A 16,281-nucleotide genomic window follows, 5' to 3' on the forward strand; every position below is an offset into this window, starting at 1 on the left:
AAATAGAGCAAAACATTAGAATGAGCAAACATTTTAAAACAACAAATATGGCAAAAGACACTTGCATTCATTTTTATTATAATCATCAATGATTTTTATTATTTCCACTGTATTTCATCAGCTTCTGAAACACCTCCTGAATCACTCCAGTTCATGGCAATATGGCCAGACAGGATGGGGCAATGTCATCCCAATGAGCTTCTTGTTTATGCTGCTCTTCTATTTTAGTAGCTGAATGCCTTTTTAAATTGCTTCTGGAAGTGCACTCTTGGCATCACTGATACAGATAGGGTTGGTCGATGACATTTTGGCTTATTAGCAGGCATGACTTATTTTGGAAGTGATGGAGGTATTAATGGAAATTGGGGACTTGAGGTGGTAGTGGTGGAATTAGATGGAAGAAGGTGGAACTGGAGTTGGAATTGCCCACAGGTAGCATGATGTCTAAAAGCCTCAGGTTTTGTAGAGTTTTGAGTTCTCAGTAATTTTCATTTGCCATAACTAGCAAAGAGATGATGTCATTAAATTAGGAAACTTGTGATAATAAATATTTCATGGAATTTAACTTTTTCAAGTTATTATTGACTTCTTTGTGTGGTTATGTGGTATGTGTGTGTGGTGGGTTGGTGTTGGCAGAATTTTAGAAAATTGCTAAGATCACATGTGCCCTGCTGTCATGGAACTTGCATTTGTGTGGGTTTATATTTATATTGCATATGTGTATTGAGGCAAATAGTTATTAGAATTCCTTGACTGTAAGAAACAGGAAATGATCATAGTTAAATAAGGAACAAATATACTTAATAGGAAGGATACGGTATAGTTCTCAAAACAGAGAAAAGAACCAGGACAGAAAATGAGGCAGCTACAGAAATTTAGGAAACTGTATCTAATGGGACAATCTCTCTTAAAATCACTTCTGTCAAATTGAGTGAGCACCAAATACATTTTGTCTCTGCTCATAATTGAAATTCTAGAGCAGAGAATATTGCTGGACTGCTTTGGGTCATGTGTTCACACTTTGGCCAGGAAAGGTGGGTTTGTAAATTGATAATACCATGAAATTGTGTACATTTAGGGAGTGGTGTTTCCTCAAAGCAAAATCAGGGTGGTGATAGCCAAAGGGGGAATTGGTTTTGGAAAGGTAAACACAGTATATATGAACCAGAAAGGAACAAGATAAATGCATAAAGGGCAATATTAGAAGGAAGAATATATAAGCACTATGAAGGAAGCTTTTTAAAATTCTGAGGAAAGACATGCATGTGCACATGTGCACACACACATATATACACACACACACAGTGATTCATCTTGAAAACTTGCACAAAGGAAATGACATTGTTTTCCTTCTAAGAAGGCATATTTTATTTATTTTTTCAAGTTGGTAAGCACTTCAGCATTTTATTAATTAAGATAATCTTGGGGTTAGGACTCATTTTTTAATTTATTTGTCTCTTTTTCCATATTTTTATGGCTATATTAAATTCTACCTAATAATGGGATTTGTATGACATGGTTATACATGCATGCAATGTAACAATTTGATTTGGTCAGTGTCATTTTTCAGTACTTCCCCTTTCACTCCTTTCAAAACTCCCTGTGGACCATTCCTGTACTCTACTGGTCTCCCTTCTATTTTCATGACATTTTCCCCTGTTATGAGTTACATATGAGGTGTGCCCCCAAAGCTGCTATATGCATTCAGGAATATTCAGAAGTAAAAGAATTGGATTGCAGGAGTAGTAACTTGACCAGTTCACCCAAGTTTGAAGGGACAGGGTGGTAACTGTAGGCAGGTGGGACATGGCTGGAGAAGGTGAGTCAGTAGGGATGTGCCCTGGAAATATAGATTGATCTTCCCTGTGACTCTTTTCCCCTTTCCTATCTCTCATTCCTAGCTGCCATGAATGTAGCAGTGTTCTCCATGAAATTCTCCTGCCATAATGTTCTGCCTCACTTTGGGCCCAGAGCAATGGACTCAGCTGAACATGGATTAAATCTATGGAACTGTGAACAAAAGTAAACTTTCCCACTTCTAAGGTCTTTTTGACAGAAAAATGCAAAATTTGTTAACATGAAAATTGGCACTAAGAAGCAGTGGCTAACCTGACCATATGATTCAGAATCCTTTGGAGCTTGTTTGGGGGAGAATTTTAAAATATCTGGAGCTGCAAGCTAGAAAAGCTTTAGAATGTTGTAAATAGAGCTTAATGGGAAATTCTGGTGGGAGCTCTGAATACTAGAATGCAGAGATAAAAACTGCTCATGAGGTTTCAGAGGGAAATAAGGATTCCCTTGGACATTTGACTAGAGTCCATTCATGTTACATTGTGTCAAAGAAGTTGTTACATCCTGCCCACGTTCTGAGACTTCATGTGAGACTCTATATAAAGACATAGACATCTTTTTGAGAAAATTTCAAGGCAGCAAAGAATTCAATCAGTGGTGTGGATATTGTCCCCAGCTTTTAGCCAGGTTTGCTGTGAAAACGTGGGGAAATCATATCTGAAGGATTTTAGAAACTTAAGCTTGACTAGACAAGTGCATGTAAATCTGTGCTCAAGAAAAATGTGATTGTTAAGGAGATTATGACCACTACAGAGATGTTAAGCACTTTGTAGAGGCACAATAGGAAAGATGGCTGAGGGCACCTCAGGAATTTGCAAGACAGCACACATTGCCTACTGGATAATGTGGAGGAAAAAAATCCTTTGAGAAAAGATCTTGGTGGCAGCCTGCTTTCACCAGGGGGCCTAGGAAATTGTTTCACACTGCTCAGCCACGCAGGACCTAAGATACTGCTGTTGTGATTACAGGGGCCCTTGGTACTGCCCCAACTGGTAGCAGACATTGACATCATCTACAGGGTGTCACTTCTGCTGAAATACAGAATGCTCAAGGTAAGGACCATGGAAGCTTCCACCAAGATTTCAATGGAATGACTGGGAGGCCAGGCAAAGTGTAGCAGGATCCAAGTCCCTGTTTCTTGACCATGAAGGGGTGATGCATGAAGTTGTGATCATAACAACAAAGCTGAAATGAAGGTCCCAGGAACCAAGAGATGCCTGTAATATGAACTTACCACTGGAAAGATCTTCTGCCTGTGCAGAGACTCAGACTATTGAGAACATGTGTGCACTGCAACTAGGAAGACTAAAGAGGCGGGGCTGTCCAGATCCTTAGGAAATCACATCTTACCACCAAGTTTCCCAGATGCCAGAGGTGGAGGTATAAGGCTTATTTGTTTGGCTGAGTTTTGGTCATGTTTTAGTCCCATCTCTTTTGTCTCTGTCTGTATTTGTCCATTTTGGAATGGAAGATTTACTCTTTGCTTCTGTACATTGGATATATTTAACCATTTTACTATTTATTTATTTATCTTGTTAAGGTTATGTAATTTTAAATTTGTTCTAATTAGTTATACATGACAGTAGGATGCATTTTGGACACATTATATATAAATGGAGTGTAACTTCCTCATGGAACATGTTGTAGAATCACACTGATTGTATAATCATATATGCACATATGGCAATAATATCTGATTGATTCTACTATCCTTCCTACCCCCATACCCTCACCCCTCTTCACTCCCCTCTGCCTAATCGAAAGTACCTGTATTTTCTTCCTAGTCCCCACTTATCGTGAATTAACAAAAATTTTTTTTTATCTTTACAATGACTCACAGTCAAGAGTTTTCCTTGAGTCTCAGAGAAGACTTTGGACATGGACTTTTGGAACAATGGTAAACTGTTAAGACTATGAGCCTCTTGGAGAGTGAGTAAACTCATTTTTGTGTGTGTGTTTTGAGAGAGATGTGAGCTTTGGGGGACCAGGGATACAATGTTATGATTTGGACATGAATTGTCCCTCAAAAGCTCCTGTGCTAATGCAAGAATATTCAAGATAAAATGATTGTATCATGAGGGCTGTAACCTAATTGGTTCATCCTATTCTGAATGGACTGATTTGGTGGTAACTATAGGCAGGTGTATCATGGTTGGTGGGTCACTAGGGCATGCCCTGACCCTTTCAGCTTTTCCTCTCTTTGCCTTCTGAATGCAATGAAGGTAGCTGTGGTCTTCCACCACACCTTTTCTCCATGATACCTACCTCATTTGGGGCCCAAAGCAATTTAGACATGGAATAAACCTATAAAACTTGAGCCCAAATAACTTTCTCTCCTCTACATTGTTCTTTTCAGTTATTTTGGTCACAATTAGAAATCATTGACTAACAATTCCCTCACTACTTTTTCCCCTCTTTTGCATTTTTTCTAACTTTCATATATAAGAGAAAACATAAAACTTGACATTCTGAATTAGGCTAAATTTACTTAATATATGATCTCAAGTTTCATCCACTTATCTGCAACTTACATGACTTAATTCAGAGAATATATCTTCCAAGATAGCATATAGATTGTCAGAAAGGATCAAGACAGAGGAATAAAGTTAAGGGGTTGGGAAGGTGGAGATCTATTTGATTAATAGAGACCATTCCTGTTTGATTTCAATGTAGAGCAGCACTTTCCCAAGTATGCTTTTGAAATAGTGGTGATAATTGGGCAGGGGATGTGGCTCAAGCGGTAGCGCACTCGCCTGGCATGCGTGCGGCCTGGGTTCGATCCTCAGCACCACATACCAACAAAGATGTTGTGTCCACCGAGAACTAAAAAATAAATATTAAAAAAATTCTCTCTATCTCTCCCTCTCCTCTCTCTCTCTCTTTAAAAAAAAATACTGGTGATAATTGAAACCCTATCAGGAGTCCCACAAGGTCAAAGTAATGTTCATAATAATAAGTTGGCATTTTTCTTTTACGCACTCACTCTTTAAGGAATGTGCCCTGGGTTCTTCAGAGCTATATTATATGTGATGATGCCATTATTTTGATGATCAATGAAATGATGGAATAAGTAGTATGTGTTCCTGTGTCTTAAAAAAAGGTCTCATGGGATTTCTGACATAAAATATATTGATGAACAAAATCTATTTGGACTCCTAAATAATATAATGGCCATAATACTGTGGTAACTTTTCTAATCCTGTTTCAAAGAGTATATGAGTAGTCTGATAGCCAATAACTTGCAAAGTGTTTTGTGTAGCAAAATGGCATATTTGGAGCTTCCTTTAAAGGAAAGTATGCTGGAAGAGCACCAAATGGGCTGGGGAAACCACTGTGGAGAATAGGAGGGAAATTACAAGGCAGCTATAGGATCCCAGGCAAGGGATACATGCTACTGAAGCAGAAATGATAATGGGAAAGAGAAAAACAGCAGGCAAAACATTATGGACAGGTGGCCATTACTGGATGTGATGAACATGGAGCTTGCTAGAGAGTGAGATGTTAAGAATGCACAACTTGGATTCTAGCTCCTTATGATGGTCTATTTTTTATATCAACTTGGCTGGGTCATGGGATCCCCAAATATTTGGTCAAACATGATTTTATATATTTTCATTAGGACATTTTTGGATGTGATTAACATTTAGACTGAGTAAAATGGTTTGTATTGGACCTTATCTAATTAGTTAATGGCCTAAATACAACAAAAGGCTAAACCTTATCTGATTAGAAGAGTATTCTTCTATTTCACTCCCCCCACCACCATTTTTTTTTCTTTTTACAAAGTTGGGCGTCGACAGTAGGTCTTGTGCATGCTAAGCAAGTTCTCTGCCACTGAACTGCACTACAGCACTCCCTGATGGCTTTGGAAATGGGACTCTTGCAGCAGTCCTGTGGTCTTTGGACATACTGAGATGTTAGCTCTGTATATTTTGGACTTGCGGCTTTCATGATTGTATGAGTCACTTGGTTATAATAAATATATATTACATTCACATTCGTATGTTTGTACCATGGTTTCTGTTTCTCTAGAGAGTAGTTCTGGAAGAACAAATCTTGAGTGAATTTTCTGAATTGCTCTTATGTTTTTGAAAGTCAACTCTCTAATATATTGATTTAAAAACGTTAACGATTCTTTTCAGTAGTAAATAGAGCATGATAGGCCATGACATGATCTGACTAAAGAGGTATAAAAAATCCCCTTTCTAAATTCCTAATCAAACACAAAAAGCAAGAATCTGGGTGATTACATAGATGGTACTTGCAAATATTCTGGTCTAAATTAATACATATAATAACATTGCTCCTAATGTTACAGAACAAAGTGGGGAAAGAAAATGTTGGGCCAAGGGCTGAGGGCCACACAAATCTATCTGAAAGCTTTTCTGTCCTGAGAGAGATTTTTATCTCCCATAGCTGCAGAGTTTATTTTCATTAAAAATCAAACCCAGAATCTTATCCTTTAGGTGATTTAATTACAACTCATGGGCTGGGGATGTGGCTCAAGCCGTAGCACGCTTGCCTGGCATGCGTGCAACCCCGGTTCGATCCTCAGCACCACATACAAAGATGTTGTGTCTGCCGATAACTAAAAAATAAATATAAAAAAATTTCTCTCTCTCTCTCTCCCTCTGTCTCTCTCACTCTGTCTTTAAAAAAAAATACAACTCACACTGAATCACCATCTTCACAGGATGTCTACTCTTAATGTAAGGACATTCATTTGGAAGAAATCAGTTGAATTGGGAAGATAAGTAAAGACTGAAGAACTTAGAGAAAATGAATCCCTAAATTCCAATGATAGTCTTTTCCAGTAGAAGCAACTTATTCAAAATCATCTGAGGAGTTAACCTTGCATTACCTAAGGAAAAATAATAGCTCCATCCCCACACCAGCCAGTTGTATGGCAAAGGAGTGATCCTCTACTCAGGACCTACCCTATCATTCCTCATGGTTCTAATCCTATAATTAGAGTCTGAAACCAGAAGGCCCCAGGTTAAGTGCAGCATGTGACCCATGAAGAGGTGAACCATACCCCATAAGAACAATTTGAGTTTTCCAGTTTATACAAGATAATTGGAGTTTACATGTGAAGCAAATATTAAAGAGATGGGATAACAAGGAGGGGAACACACAGTTGGATCTGGCTGAGTTTATTGATATGAGTTTACTAAGTGCAGGTAATATTAGAGCCTGGGGACTTAGAAAAGGCTTTCAAAGTTTATATGGTTGGCTGAAACATGGCTTGAGAAATGGCTCACAGTGAATGAGCTAGAAGTGTCAGACCAGTCTTGATTTAGTGTAGACATACGGATTGTAAGACTTAGGAGATTTCAATGTCAGAGTGGATCTGTCACTTAAGATCTTGTCACCCATTTTGGAGACATACTTTTCCTGACAACTGTGAGAAACAAATAAATGAGGAGAGCCCTGGCCTTCTTGAGGACTTGGTGGTTGCTCTTCTCTGTACACGAGTCAGTATAGTGGGAACTGTGGCCACTGAATCGGGAATTCTGAATTCAGTGAGAGTGACTGGATACCAGAATTGCAGGAGCCAAGTGGCAGACACTGACTGTAAGGTAATGAGTTAAAGCAACAATCAGAAGAGTCTGCCTCATGCAGGACTATGGTGTTGGTTACTTGATCAAGGTGTTCCCAGAAATTAAATAGATAGGACTGCTAAATTCATGTTCTGTGTAAGCAGGAAAGTTCTAGGTCAAGTGAGCAAATGTCTAACCTGAATCATAGGATTATAAATCTGTTGTCCCGCAATCACTTCCTAGGCTTGAGTTTGTTCACAGATTCACAATATTTTGAATGGAAGGGAAAGGGCCCTGTACACTGCCAACATCAATATTGTTAGTGTTTCTCCCAGTCTTCCTCAAAGGAACCTATGGTCTTTTATCAGGTTAAATGCAATGAGAAAAAGGAAATAATCAGAAATTTTGGAGACTACTGAACACATGGACTCTGAACTAAAATTAATCCTAGGAGACTAAACATCAGTGAGGTCTACCTGTTAGGCATGCGGAGGTTGAGTGATCAGTGGAGTTTTACCTCAGTTCTCTCTCCTAGTGGTTTTCTATGTTCACAAACTCATTCTGTGGCTGTTTTCCTGGATCAGGCATGTATAACTGGCACAGTCATAATCATCAACAGTGATTTCCTTTCCTATGGATTTAGGGCTATTATGATGCAAAATGGTGTCATACAGTATAACTGTCCCTTCCTAGAAAAAAGTCACAAGCCAAAAACAGTACCACATTTCTGAAGGGACTGGAGAGTAGTGCCACCATCAAGGACTTGGGAAATGTAAGGATGGCGATTTCCACATCCTCATTCAACTTTCCTGTTTACCCTGTGCACAAAGCAGATGGATCCTTTATATACAACCAGAGATATGAAAAATTGTGCTCTATAAGTGTAATAAGAATTGTAATGAATTTTGCTGACATATATAAATAAATAAATAAATAGGAAAAAACAGATGCATCTTAGAAAATTACAATGAATTATTCTAAGTTTAACTAGGTATTATCTTCAATTGCAGCTACTATACCAGATTTGGTTTCATTGCTTAACACATCCTTGGCATATGGTATGCAGTTATTGATTTGAGAATTTTATTTTTAGCCATTTCCTGTCAATTAGGTCCACCAGAAAGAGTTTGCTGTTTTCTGGCAAGACCATAAATTCACATTCTTTGTCCTTCCTCAAGGGTATATCAACTCTCTAGTCCTTAGTTTTCACTAGTCTGCAGAAATCTTGATCCCCTTTCCCTTCCACATGATGTTATGCTGGTCCATTTTGTTGGTTGGACCTAGTGAAAAGATACTACTTCATACATTTTAAGATAGTTCCATGTCAGAAGGTAGGAAAAAATTCTGATCAAAATCCAGATCTTCCTGCTAAAAAATTCAGGACAGTGCTAAGTGTCTGGTGATATGAGGCCTGTTGAGGTATCCCTTCTAAGGTAAAGGGTCATTTGCTGCTCTCTTACAGGCAAAACAATAGAGGAAAAATGCTGAGTAGAGCTCTTGAGATTTTCAAGGCATCATATTTTTTATTTTGGTGAGTTATACCAGTCCATATATTTTTTTGAAGTATGCTGTATTATTTTATTGTATATTTCTAGCCTTTGTTATTATACAAAACTTGAGGTGACTCAAGAACCATGAGAGTAACAAGGAGAAAATAAAAAAGAAACATCTAATGAAGGAATGGAATATCTTCTAACTGTAACAAGTACCTGTTCTTATTTGTTGAACGGGAACCTCTGACATAATCAGTGTGTGGGGACATGGGCACATGAACTAGGGAAACGGACATGGGCCTGGTGCTTGTGCCTACTCATTGCCAGAAGGCACGTGTCTTCTACACCTTTTCTTAAGTGACCGAAGACAAACTACATGAGAATCCAGTATTTAGATTCTGCCCATTTTGAGGTATTAAATGCATAAGGAAAAGATTACTTATGTCCAAGTAACATGCAAAAAAATGTCTTTAGGGGCTGGGATTGTGGCTCAGTGGTAGAGGGCTCGCCCAGCATGTGCTCGCCCAGCCCTGGGATCTCTCCTCAGCACCACATAAGAATAAATAAATAAAATAAAGATATTGTGTCCAACTACAAATCAAAAATAAATATAAAAAAAATTAAAGGCTGGGGTTGTGGCTCAGTGGTAGAGTGCTTGCCTAGCATGAACAGGGCACAGGGTTCGATTCTCAGCACCACATAAATGTAAAATAAAGATAATGTGTCCACCCAAAACTTAAGAATAAACATTTGAAAAAATTAAAAAATATATATATTTTTAAACCAACATGGTTAAGTGTTAAGATTTTTAGAAATCAGAATATTTATTCACATAATTTTAAAGTCATAGCTAATCATACTTTACAGTAATGATTTAAGTGATGCAGTTTTCACATTTGTTTCCTTCAGAGAAAAGGTAGATTAGTTGTTTTTGAACAACTCAACTCAATGCAGTTTTGCAAGAGGAGACAGAGTTTCCAGCATGCTTTATTTTCAGTTCAGACACCTCAATTAAGTTCTTTCTAAATTCTGCCACTGTCTTTTGTTTGAAATTTATAAGCTCTTCTTTTGCAGATTCAGAAAGCTGTTCTAATTTCTCATAGCATTTCTGCTGGTGTTCCTCAGCCAACTTGACATCTTTGCTTTTTAATTGGGCCTTATCCAGAGCTTTGTTTGAGTTCTCTAGTTGATGAAGCCTTTGGTGCCTCTGTATAAGAGACCCTTTGCAGCCTCTATGAGCATTTAATATTGGAGAAGCTCTGTCAACTTTAAATCTTCATCTGATAAGACTCTATCCTCCACTTTCCTAAGGTTTTCAAATTGTTCAGCAACTTCAATAGGTATTTTTTACGATCGTGGGTTTACCTAAAGCCAGGCTGTGCAAGCTGGCTGCAGTGTGAATATACTCATCAGCAATATTTGTATGAGATCTGGTCATTCTGTCTGCTTTAGTACAGGAATCCTTGATCCTGTGGGAATAGTAAATAAGAAAGTTCTCTTGCTCCAAGAAGTCATCCACCTCCTTAACTGCAGGAAAAAGAACTTCATCAGCACTTTTCACTACACTTTTTAAAAAGCCACCAAACATCTCTTTTTTTTCACCGAACACTTAGATCCTGATCATATTCTAGGAAATCATGAAAGTTGTGATTTACTGAGAACAGAATGAGAAGAAAGCTACTGAAGAAATACTTCATGAGAGGACATAGTCTTCTTAAAGAAAGCAAGATACTCAGCTTCCAGTTATTGCTTCATCTTTGCAAATTCTTCTTTGGTCATAGGCCCTTCACCCTCGGCCGGTTTCTGCATCTTTTTTTGAGGACAATTAAAATTTGGTTTTGTAGGAGCAGGAGGAATAATAAGCCTTGTCTGTGGCTTCAATAGAGTAATATGTAGCCACTCAACGTTTCGATATCACCTGGTGGGAGAAAACTCTGGGCTCTGAAATGTGGGCTTTGGAGTCTTGGTGTGACTGCCTACTCAACCTTATCTCTGTCACTGAGTGCATCAGGTGTGTCAATCTGAAGTGAGGGATCAACATTCAGGTGCACAGGCACAGACCTCAGGTTGCATGGACCTCCTGCTGTTGCAGCCACTCGGGAACCATGGTCTTGGCAATGCAGCTCTAGAGCAGATGCTGCCTGGCCTTACTTAGCACCACACAGAGACCATTGACCCGAGGACTGCGACATGGAGAGCAGCACTGATGCTCTTCCAGTGAGGTGCACGTTGACAGAGCACAGTCCCTATATTGTTGACCACAAAGCTTCTGTGTTGAGTGAGGCCCAGAACGGTATGTGTAGTCTGCCTTGCCACACGATCCACCAGATACAATGGTGCTTTGATGGTGCTTGTGATATTGATGCTGTGAAGAGCCTCAGGCAGGGCTCTAGGTGAATCATCACTCAGGCCTTCAGGATTTTTGAGCAAATCACTGTAATCACCCTCAGAAAACTATCTCCATTTTAGAGATACATCTTAGCCTGCTACCAGACTTTCATAGAGACTGAACATTTAACTATGGGCCACCAGGTTACCATGTGACCTCAGCTGCCCTCACAACCTGCTATAATCTGGCCCCCCAAGTTATTAGGTGGCATGTGGAGTGCAGCACCGACATTGAGTGGAAGAGGTACATATGAGATTGGATTGGGCAGGCCCTGATGCTGCAAGTACCGTACATGATGTATTGCCCTAAATGCCCATGGCCCCACAGACTACGATGGAAGCAAGGAAGAGCAAGTCTAGGACACAGGAGATCTCCTAGATTTTCTCTTAGTATCATTATACTCTGCAAACATGAATTAGAATGGAATTCTTGCATGACCTGTGGACACCAATGGGAATTATAACACTTCAATTCAGACTTAAGACTCTTTGGGATGAATGTTTAGGTCCCTTTCCACACACCAGGTAAAGATCTGCTGAGCTTTTGATGGAGACAAAAAAAGAATATGAAATGGGTAGTGAAAGTAGATACAGTTGGCCCTCCATGTCCACAGTTTCTGCATCTTCAGATTAAACAAATGTAGACTGAAAATTGTGTCTATACTGAATATGTACTGACTATTTTTTGTCATTATTCCATAGACCATACAGTTTGCCAATCATTTACAGTGCACTCTCACTAGAGTTGACTTAAAGCATACAGGAGTATGTAGTTTATAGGCAAATACTGCAGCATTTGATGTAAGAGAATTGAACATCCATGGACTCAGGTATTCATGGAGGAATCCTAGAACCAATTCCCCTGAGATACATGATCAGTTAACACAATTGAGGACTGTCATTGTGTATGTTTGTGTACTCTCCACTCTATATATATTGTGTTCATACTCTTCCTTCCCATTTATTAACATGAGACACTTTGCCTTTGTGCCATAGTATTTAATAATTTTAAACTTTATGCCATAGTATTTAAAATATTGGACCTCCACAACAAGAGCACTCAAGGAAACTGCTATCCTGAATAGCAAGTGGAAATCACCTCTGGTTCTCCCAGCTTGGATGGCAAAAGGCAGGGAGGAATTCACGACTCTGGGCTGGCAGGTCAGTCTCACATATGGAGCCCACATCCTGCTTGGCTTCCATTTGGTCTCCCTACTCCCTGATGATTCTCTCCTGGAAGAAGTTGCACACAACTCTCACTGCCAGGTCTGCTTCTGGGAGCCCAGCTCCAGAGTTTGCCGTGGCTTCCTGAAGCTGTGAGAAAGCGCCTCATAAAGAGCCTGTGGCCGATTGCAGTTTCCTCCAGGATTACAAGCAGACTGTGACCTGATGTCCCAACAATTCCACCTTCCTCCTCCCTGAGGCCTGGAGAGGAGTCCTGGGCTCATAAATGTGTGGGCTGCTGGGAAGGGCATCTGAACGTTTCGCCCACATCCTGCCAGGGCGCAGGAATAGGGAATAGTTCCCTCCAGAAGCATGGGCTGGCTGAGGAATCAAAGCTAAGTAGTACTCCTACGAGATGACCACCGGTCACAGAAGAGTAGTTTCAGAGTGAGGGCAGCCATGGGCCAAGCTGACCACACGGGTTTATCTTCTAACAAAGAAGGGAGCCCACGCTTGATTTATTTATATCAGAAAATATCAGAGATTTTTGATAGAAAATTCTTTACCAAAACAGGATAAAGGTAGGGGCAGGCAGGTTGCTCAGTTCCTAAAGGGTCATGCCATCTCTGGTGATGCTTGGGGACCTTTTGGCAGATGGAGGGGGAGTCCACTTGCAAAGGACAATCTTGATAGCAAGGATTGCCACTGTAAGTCCCCAGTTGGTCCCCCTTGATGGCTTGTATGCTCTGAAGGTCCTCATGCATCTCATGGTGGCTTCCCGCAGGGACAGCCCACTGTTCACAAACCCTCTGGAGGGAGGCGAACTGGCCTGCTGTCCCCTCACCTGCTCTATTCATTATTCCTTGTTGCTCACACCTGGTGGTTGGGGATGTTCTTCATCACCTCAGAGTTGAGTGAGGCAGACAGTGGCCCCTGGTTAAAGACATGATGGACTCTGGAATTTTCAGCCTTGGCAGGCCAAGCGCTAGTTAGTCAGTTCAGTTTTTTCTCTGAAACTCTGGATATGGGCCTGATCACTCTGGGGGGTGCCATTCGTGACTTCTCCTTGGAAACTTGTTCCCCACGACATTTCACAATTCAGTGGTTCACTGGGGATGACCTGATGCATGGAGAGCTAAGTACTCCAAACTCTTCTTGATTCCCTTCCTCTTCTGGATGGAGGCCATGTTCCTGCTAATGACTTGAAAACATCACCTTGTCTTTACTCTAGAGTTCTTGCCAGCATGACCCACATTGACCATGGGTCCCTTCTGTGTCCACCTCCCTACTCCTATGTAATGTAGACCATTTCCCAAGGGGTTGTCCCCTGGGGAGCTGAGTGGAGGAGGAGCTCCCGCCTCAGGAGCTCAGGAGATCCGGTAACCTGGACCCTCATCTTTCCTGGACAGTTGGGTGTTTCCCCCTCATCAGCCTCACACAGATGCAACCCCCTCTCTGGTGACAGTCTCCTATTTGAAGGAGGTCTCCTCAGTGCTCTTTGGGAAAGAGATTGAAAAGTTCTTAGAGCATCTAGATTTGGGGACTTCCAGGTGATCCTAAACCAGGACTTCTACCTTCATAAATATGGATCTGGAGAACGTCTGTTCACCTCTCAGGAGAAGTCCCAGTTAGATGGCACCAGAAATGCAGCTTGAGCCACACTGCCTCTCTGGGGCAGAGGAGAAGGAACCATGTTCTGAATATATTTTTATCATTTTGTCTCTTTATGTAAGGCTCAGATGAGGCAAATCAGTGATGTTCACTCCAGGCAGATGGACATTTATGCAATCCAAGCCTTCTGCTTTTCAGGGTGTGTGGGTGGTTGGTATAGACACACTTCCATGAGTTCAACAAATACACTACCACTGTCATGCCACATTATGTATAACCACAAGAATGAGATCCTAGTTGGAATGAGTTGTACTCCATGTATGTATAATATGTCAAAATATGCTCTACTATCATGTATATCTAACAACAACAAAAAAATAGAGTATATATCTGTTAAAAACATGCTTTGTAATGTATACATACGAAATTACATTATATACATATTAATTTATAAAATGGCTGTTTAAATAAAGAAAAAAACAAGAATGTTGGCTAACATGAGGCAATGCCGGTACAAGGCCAGATGCAGCCCAGTGCACAGGTAGATTTCCCAGGAAGAAGAGGTTTCCAAGAGGGATACCAAGATACTCAGAAAAAACAAGGACCCTTCTTTTTGCTTTGGTTATGATGAAGATGAAATATGAAATGGTTGATGATTTTAATGAAGAGACTTTATAGTTAATTAAATGGAAGCCAAGGTGGGTTTGGGAGTCAGGGAAATTCAAGGATTAATCATGGAATAAAGCCAGCTTGCTAGGTTTCAGGATTTGTTACATGATAAGAAAGGATCCAAAGAGCAGTTAAATTGTGGTAGTGCTCTTCTAAGTGCTAAGTAGAATCAAAGAACTAAAAAATGTTGTCTGAAGAGAAGGTACTTTTTTTTTGGTACTAGGGATTAAATCCAGGGGTACTTAACCACTGAGAAAAATCTCCAACCATTCTTATTTTATTTTATTTTTATTTTGAGACAGGGTCTTAATAAGTTGTTCCGGGCCTTGCTAAGTTGATGACGCTGTCTTTGAACTTGCAATCTTTCTGCTTCAGCCTTCTAAGCTTAAGGCATTTTTAATCTATGGTGTGTGTTTTTTTTTTTTTGAGAGAGAGAGAGAGAGAGAGAGAGAGAGAGAGAGATTTTTAATATTTATTTTTTAGTTTTCAGTGAACACAACATCTTTATTTTATTTTTATGTGGTGCTGAGGATCAAACCCAGCAACCAGCGCATGCCAGGCAAGCACATTACTGCTTAAGCCACATCCCCAGCCCAAATCTATGGTTTTATAGTGAGGAGGGAATGGAACACTAGCTAGAGACTGGGGGAATCCTTATTCCACTGCATCCAACATAGTCTCTCTCTCTCTCTCTCTCTCTTTGTTTTCTCATCCAAAAAGTGAGATTGTTGAATAGTGAAATATTTCTGGCTCTCCTAATTCTATTTCTAATTTTTTGATCAAACTTATTGTAAGTGAATAGTTACAAAGTAATTTTTCCATAACTATTTACAATTTGATCTTCCATGACTGATTCATTTAGGTGTGTGTGTGTGTGTGTGTGTGTGTGTGTGTGTGTGTGTCTCATTAGAATAAAGGTGTTTTTGAAAGTACCCATGAACGTTGAGCATGTTAGGTTAGCAAGGCTATGTGGATGTTCTTTGCCTCTATCATCGTTATTCTATAGGGTTGGGACCACAGATATTTAAAAATTAAATTAAACCACTAATTATTCTTTTCTGTTGGTACTAGAGATTAACCAAGATACGCTTGACCACTTAGTTACATACCCAGTCCTTTTTTTTGTATTTTTATACAGGGTTTTACTAAATTGCTGAGAATCTCATTAAGATACTGAAGCTGACCTTGAACTCTCAATCCTCATGCCTCAGGCTCCCAAATCACTGGGATTACAGGAGTGCAACATGGAAGCCAGATAATATTCTTTGTAGTACCTAGACTATTATAAGAAGTGCATAACAGAGCTTTAAAGAAAGAAGTTCAGAAATACTTTAATTGAAATTTTTGAGAACTAGGAGAGTGGAATTCATTTTTACAAAAATAAAAGTAAAAAAATTTTTACAATTTTCAAAAAAGTAAGGTAGGTTTTGCCTAGTTTTGAAAACTCCAGACATATTGCTTATATTTTAATACCTCTTATATGACCAGCCCACATGACATTGAGAAGGGAAGGATTATGTGCTTTCTGTGGGAAGTTTCAGGAAGTTCCTGGTATGTGAACTGAA

The 16,281-nt window shown here is 39.7% G+C and overlaps 1 pseudogene; it reads right to left on the minus strand.

Annotated features, from left to right (window-relative positions):
• Positions 1-9,805: 9,805 nt before the first annotated feature.
• LOC144374632 (sorting nexin-5 pseudogene) lies at positions 9,806-10,693 on the minus strand (annotated as a pseudogene).
• Between the last annotated feature and the right edge of the window lie 5,588 nt (positions 10,694-16,281).

Source organism: Ictidomys tridecemlineatus, unplaced genomic scaffold (genome assembly GCF_052094955.1).
Source record: "Ictidomys tridecemlineatus isolate mIctTri1 unplaced genomic scaffold, mIctTri1.hap1 Scaffold_78, whole genome shotgun sequence".
Lineage (NCBI taxonomy): Eukaryota > Metazoa > Chordata > Mammalia > Rodentia > Sciuridae > Ictidomys > Ictidomys tridecemlineatus.